Source organism: Montipora capricornis, chromosome 9 (genome assembly GCF_036669925.1).
Source record: "Montipora capricornis isolate CH-2021 chromosome 9, ASM3666992v2, whole genome shotgun sequence".
Taxonomy (NCBI): Eukaryota; Metazoa; Cnidaria; class Anthozoa; order Scleractinia; family Acroporidae; genus Montipora; species Montipora capricornis.
The window spans coordinates 41182926-41190425 of record NC_090891.1 but is presented as its reverse complement, the minus strand read 5'-3'; the positions used below and the strand labels follow the sequence as shown (position 1 = coordinate 41190425).

The following is a 7500-nucleotide window of genomic DNA, read 5'->3' as shown; positions in this document are numbered from 1 at the left end:
TCATTTTCAATGAGCCTTGCATTTATTGCGCAAAGCCATGAGTGTAAAGGACTCTTGGCAAAGCACATTCCCCAGCTTTTATCTACAATATATGCAACTGCATTTGAGCGTTGTTGTGAAATAATCGCTTGTGAAGTAAATGACATCTGGTAGAGCTAAAACTAGGTCAAGACTTGACAGTCACTTGCGAATAGAGGAAAGGCAGGACTACCACCTTGTATAAGGAAGCGTGAATTGGAAAAAAATGGCAAACAAAAACAAAACAATTAAACATATCGTTAACGATGAACCGGAAAACATTGAACGGGATTTGCGTTGCGCATGTACATCGCTACTTTCTCTTAAGGAAGTCTCCACAACATTTGAACCTGGCTCCCGGCAATTCTCTTATAGCTTACTAGTAGTACAGCGTCAATCTATTAACCGAACAGTCATAGACCATTCTCGGATATTTTTCAAGTATCCCTGAGCAATCGTTAGTACCAAACACCTCTTCATTTCTGCCGGATTTCTCGCAAACGTATATTATGGGGTCAGTGACCGGTGAATAATGAGAAATGATCAGGAAAAGATTCATACATGGTTATTAAAAAACCTTTTTTACACAGAAAGACATAACAAGGATCTCAGGGATGAGTTATATTCAGCCCCATACAATAATAAAGCTATAACAGCTTTTGAATGGCCTTCCTTCGGAGCTGAGATTGTGCGATCTTAAAACGCTAAATACTCAAGAAGGCTTCTTGTGGAGACATATTTTACACGTTTAAGTTCGTGATATGCATGTTTTTAGCTCTAGGTCTTAGATTAACTTAATTTGCAACAAAAAAAGCAAGGTGACACACCATAATACCACCAACCTGGTGTGGTCAACGCATCACGTATGCAAGGCCGAAACAGCTGTCCATGGCTGCCCATTGACCGCGTGAAATGGTTGTGCACATGCGTGATGTGTTGGCCAAACGGGTTGGTGTCGTGGTGTGTCGCCTTGCTTTTTTGTTGTAATTTAAATTTAGCATTATTCTTGACGTTTTTGGGACTTTGTTAAGGATCTCAGGGATTAGTCATATTCAGCCCCATTACATTCGAATACAATAATAAAGCTATCGCAGCTTTTGAATGGCCTTCCTTTGGAGCTGAGATTGTGCAAGTCTGTGAGTAATCTTAAAACACTAAATACCAATCCGGCCTATTTATTACCGACTACAAATCAGTCTATTTTCCGTGGTCTTTCTATTATGATCTTTTCGCTGTTTTTTGTCACCAGTATTCAGCCTGTTTTGTTGTGATCATGCTTGCTCTTTCTTCCGCTGCTCGTAACTATAATTTCGCCCCTTTATTCAGTTCGGGATATTTCTTGCTCTCTCTCTCTTTTTATTTGTCGTGTTGTCAGTCGCTCGCTTTCATGTTGAGCTTTGTTTACTCGTCGGCTGCCTATTGGTTTCCTCTCTCTTTCTCCTTCTCTTCTTTCCTCGTTGTACGACATATATAAAAAAGCCTCGGGCTTGGCCTTTTTTTTCCATTTTATTACAACTACAAAAAGGAACATTAATATACGCACATTAAAGCTAGAATTACATACATTTTAGAACTAAAAAAAAATTAAATAAATAAAATAAATCAATTAATAAATATAAGTCTTACTACCATGTTAATAATTACATTCCACTATTACAATCGTATATTCTAAAGTTATTACACACGCACAAAGATAACGTTACAAATAGTAACATTTGATATAATAATAGTAATAATAATACTTATTTATAATGCTCAGAGGTAAACTGTATACAGTAATGACGATTAATTATATAGATTTAGCCAAACCTAAATGCGGAGCTCCCGTTTCTAACAATAGAAAGCAATATAGTATTCATGGAAATAATCATGCTTCTGCATAAAATACAAAATTAATCGTCATTACTGTATACAGTTTACCTCTGAGCAGACAGCAGTAAACAAACAAGCCTTGCAAACAATAACCAACCGTTTCAATCAACAGTTAAAACTGAAATTACATACACAGTAATCTCTTTCCCAACATTAACAAATCAAAAAGCGCAGATTTATAATTTTGTCCCTCTTGGGGAAAATATGCGCTTTTTTATTGGTTAATTTGATTTGATCAAATTCCAATGATGCATGAAATGTGTCCACATCATCTGGCGATAACAAAGACCTGAGCGAAGCTTGAAAATCGAGCAGGATGTCGAGGTTGTAGAGCGGTGTAAATTTGATGATTTTTGGCACGATGCTAGTAAATTATCGACTTTCTACGTGCCTAAGGTTGGGAGGGGAGCGACCTTTGGAAATGGGAGAAATTCGGCTAAACTCTGGAGGCACTCGGCCTTGAGCGGTCTTGGAAGTTGCTCGCCTAGTCCATTTATATTGTATGTGACGACGCGTGTGATCTGAAGAGGAAATCGAAGCGTCCCAAAAACCCATCAAATCACTCAACGCAGAAAATAGTAGGTGAGTGAACTTTATTTATCTAGCTGTCCATAAAATGAGTTTTGGAAAAGAAACATCGCGATTTGAACTTTGTATATGGAACATTTTCCTTGATTAGTTGAATCGGCCGTTACAACCGTCTCAAAATAACGTGACGTCACGCGCTCTCGCATCCTAAGGGTTGTCTGCCTATGATTCAGACGTCGAACATTTCATGTCCCGAATTTCATGTATAAACCATGTTTTGCCTTCTACATGAAAATCGCTGACGAAATCAATTGGTTTTCTTGGTAATGGCTTTGGAACTGCTGTGGATCGGGTAAGTTCGACTTCTGAATCAACAGGCGTACTTTTCGTAATTTGTATCGGTCGAACTCAAATTGAGTTCGGCTCATGAAAAGTAAGCAGCGTCTGAATCGGGCCTAAGGCATCAAATATTATTTGCTCATAGTTCAGTTAACGCTTACCTTTTTGCTTGAGTTGTTGTAAGGATTTCCTTGCTTTGGATCAGCAGTTAAAGAGTAAACAAACGAAAAAGTCGTCAGCACAAATTTGTGTCTATTGATTCGACCTTGAATAAAACCGCCGAAAGACCCGCCCGAAACGTCGAAATCTGTAGGAGCTGCACCGGTGACTGCTGACCAAAACGGCTCACTAGTTTCCAGTCTGTTCTCTAGTGTGTTATCCAAGATGGCGGCGGATGACAATCTTTCTTTCTTAGTTCGTCGTCCAATTAAAAACGAAAAAACCAGCAAGATTCAGAGCGGCCTCATCGTATTAACCCTCACTAAAATATGGAAAGACTCCGGCCTTCATTAACAGGATTTTAATCCTGTAAAACTGTTGACTTGGAGGGGAGTATAATTTACTCTTCATTGGTGGAGTACTAAATAAGAGGCGTACATTTTACAGCGTTTAATTTTACTCCACATTTTCACTCCAACTCCTTGAAAACAAAGAATTAATCAGTGGATTTCAAAAAAACTAAAAAACAACCTCAATTCCACATCTTATATTGGCTAAACTTAAATTTACTCTACAAAAATACATGAAAGTAAAATCCTCTTCTACTTCTTTTCTCAGAAAGTAGAATTAGTAAGTGGCGTAAACTTTATTCAGTATCCCGATAAATAGGAGTAAAATTAACTCCAGCATATTATAATAATCTGTAAAAAGGTAAAGTGTCTGTTACGAGTCTAGAAAGGCCCATCAGGCCGGCGCTTATCTCCGGTTTCCTATAATACTCTGTAGGGAGAGTACAATTTACTCTAGCAAAGTCAGTGCATTTGAATATTTTAAACTAGTAAGAGTATAATTTACTCTTGGTGGAGTTAAGTTAACTCTTCATGGGAGTACATTTTACTCCGCTTTATTTTCCTCTACGTTTTTACTCCAGCACTGGAGTGAAATTAACCCTTTGAAAATAACAGTGTGGATTCCACTTACAGCAAGTGTTGTAGAGTTACCGTTGCTGGGCAGATTTATCACGCCTGTCACGTTTACCGGCATGGTATTGGTTGTTCTCTTAACCGCGCTTTGAACCGTAGTTCGTAGGAGAAGAGAGTCGTTGCGGTTCTACCGTCTTCAGCCATCAATTTCAGTTTTTGTCTTCACTTGCATTGGTATGTCTATTCGGAGATATTTTCAACAAGGAGAAAATTCTTCTGGGTCCCGCACCATTGATGAAGCTCTGCGACTTATGCCCTAGTAAAGTAAAGTAACGTAGACCTTATTCAACGTCGATAACTCGTAACAGTAACTTTTAATGACTGACAAACCTGAGGTCGACGGTGCGCTCATTTTACTCCCCCCTCTCCATCAGTGCTCCGTTTTACGGGTATTTAAAGCTACTAGCTACACGGAAAGGAAAGGAGTCGAAACAAGGATGCGAGATCCGGGAATCGAACTCAGGACCTCTTGCACCAAGGCCGCGCACTAACCGACTGTGCCATCCTTGCTCCTTCTGATGTGGTCACAGAAGAGAATTCCAAGAGTATTGCACGTGGGATACGTGCCGCAAATAACAAAATAACGTGCTCTAACAGATAACGAAAATATCTCTTCCATGTGGCACTTGAATCATTAAATACTCTCTGTAGCCATCCTAACCTCAAAGATCTAATCATGCAATCAACATCTATCATTTTTAAACAACCCCTCTCATAATCATTTATTGTAGACACACGAGTTACTTTATCTACACCATTCCACAGAAACTTGAAAAGCAGTCGATTCAGTTTACTTACTACTTTTAGTTTTTTTTAGTTGACTTCAAAATTTCTGCTTGTTTTACTAAAACGTTGTGTCAAATGCAGTACGCTGGCCATGCAACTTTCTCGAGCTCCCGCCAAAAGACGCGGGTTCCAGCAGTGAGACATTTCGCGTATTGTCTTTCATATTTTCCCATGGTGTTTCGCCAAAAAATCATTAACCGAGACTTTCGAGAAAATGTCCCTACATCGGAATACCTTCGTAAATACTGTCTGCGTGTTTGCGAATAACCTGAAAATTTTCCTTATTTAAAGTCTATAGTCAACATCCACTGTTATGAAATCCAATAGTTTTTAATCGCTCGCCAAACCTTTGACTTCCTGGATAGATATTGGTATGTAAATTCTCTTCACAATTTCAATGAAATGTGAGTCAGTTAGAAGATTATAATCAGCCAAAGACGTGTGATATAACACTAAATTGTTATGACCACCCAACAAAGAACCCTATGGTACTAGTTGGGAAAATGAACCTTTCGATCGTCGGAATTGAATCGGGGAAACAGTACTTGCCATGTAAAAATACACGGAGGTGACTTCAGAGTTCTTCGCCAATTGGGCACAAAAAGTGATTCTATTTCTGCAAAGTCAGGAGCCTGGTCGGCAAATCAATAGCAGCAAGGGTTTTATCCGGCTCCCTACCTTGAAAACCTTGGTTGTCACCCCCCAGCCCCGACTGATTGCACATGTCTCGCATCAGTGGGAAACGCTAACGCTCGGAATAAGTCGCGGCTTTCATTTGTTCCTACTTCAGGAAATCACAGCTTTATCAACTCGTTTAGTACAATTAAATTTTTGTGAGGAACGTTTGCTAGAGAGGGATAAAAAAAAGGTTATAAAAGTCTATAAAAGGCTCTGCAGCTAAGGAAAATGAGGATGTGTCAACCATGGATATGTGTAAAAGCAATCTTCCCGCAATATTTGAAAAGACGCTGTTTTAAAGATGAACATATTATTGTCAAGGAAAAGTCTTGTGTGAGTTTCGTCTGATCTCCGTCTCGTTATGACTGTAAATTGCCATGTTGGAATTGTTTGGATGAATTAAATTAAATCAAAAGAACAAAGCAACTTCTTTTATGGTGCGCATTCCTGGTGAACGAGACTATTAAAATGCATCTTGTTCTGGAATCTACAGCTGTCAAGTAACTTATGAATAGATCTTGCCATCTTAAGTTTGGCAAATCTTTGGCCGGAATTGGTTTTGATGAAGGTAAAATACGACAGGACTAAGGATCGCCTTCGAGGTACTGTTACCTAAAGCCGGAGATGGAGTCAGGCAACACACTTCCTTGAGCGATGTTTGAGATGCGCATGAACAGCATTATCTTTGTTTCCCCTTTTTATTTCAAGCTGTTTTTTCTCAAAACTTTCAAAGCCACGCTTCCTTAAGCAAAAGTGGTGATACGCACGCGCAACGACAGTCCCATAACCTGCGCCAGTATACTTTCAGTCTGTTTGCGGGTTGATGTGCCTTGTGCTGACCTGGTTTCAGCTGTACCAGAAGTCACTCATTTTGCAAACGAATATTTCACACCAAAGAGATATATAACAGGTGAAATGTACTTTGCATAGTAAAATGAACATGATGAAAAACCAAAAAATGAGTTGATTATTATTTTCGTTCCGCATGAGGGCAAATAAGGCTCATTCACTCTGCAGAAATATATACCTTGTTTTCCCTTTTCTTCTTCATATAATAATTATTAATGTAACAACGTGCAAATGAGCGAATAAACATTTGTATTTGTATTTGTCAGCTTTTCTCGAAATGAAGTAGTGACAATTGACCATGAAATTGTTTAGCAATAGTTTTAGAGGCTCAGCAGGGCTGCGGAGCTGATCTGGCCCCTCACCTAATTATCAGCATAAATATTCCATTAGAATCAACGGCTTCGCACCGAAACAATGAACAAGGGATTGGGCTGGAAAGTTCTCGGTTTTGGTGCGTGACAACCGCCAAGTGTGGTTAGTTAGGATCGAGGGTGTTAAAATGCAATATCATTGACCGAATCTTCTTATATTATCATTGATATCTAAGAATTAATGTAGGTTAACATATTAAATGCGGCTAGCACAATTGTTACCACTCAGTGGAGGTAAAATAGATTATGGCTGCAGTCTACAGAGCAAAACGCCGTTACTTTTTCTCAGCTTACCTTCCGTGAATGACGTAGAGGAGGAAGCGACGATGGAGCATAATTTTAAATGGGAAGGGACGGGTGGGTGAGTGTAAGTGACTGACCTGATGTTTCGACGTTCCTGTCGAACACCTAGAATCATTGCTAAAACTCCTTTATAATCATTTTTTTTAATACAGATACGAAAAAAGCTCTTCATTTTGAATGAGCCTTGTTTGGTATATATAGAACAATTATATGCATTTATTGCGCAAAGCCATGAGTGTAAAGGACTCTTGGCAAAGCACATTCGCCAGCTTTTATCTACAATATATGCAACTGCATTTGAGCGTTGGTGTGAAATAATCGCTTGTGAAGTAAATGACATCTGGTAGAGCTAATACTAGGTTAAGACTTGACAGTCACTTGCGAATAGAGCAAAGGCAGGACTACCACCTTGTATAAGGAAGCGTGAATTGGAAAAAAATGGCAAACAAAAACAAAACAATTAAACATATGGTTAACGATGAACCGGGAAACATTGAACGGGATTTGAGTTGCGCATGTACATCGCTACTGTCTCTTAAGGAAGTCTCCACAACATCTGAACCTGGTTTCCGTCAATTCTCTTAAAGCTTAGTCACGGTACAGAGTCAAGCTAT

The 7500-nt window shown here is 39.1% G+C and overlaps 1 long non-coding RNA gene across 1 annotated transcript in view; it reads right to left on the bottom strand.

The window, feature by feature from the left end:
* LOC138017069 (uncharacterized) overlaps positions 1-915 on the bottom strand; it is a 2779-nt gene extending 1864 nt beyond the window's left edge. The window contains exon 1 of the long non-coding RNA XR_011125923.1: positions 861-915. This is a non-coding gene — a long non-coding RNA (uncharacterized lncRNA). The remainder of the gene's footprint in view (positions 1-860) is intronic.
* Between the last annotated feature and the right edge of the window lie 6585 nt (positions 916-7500).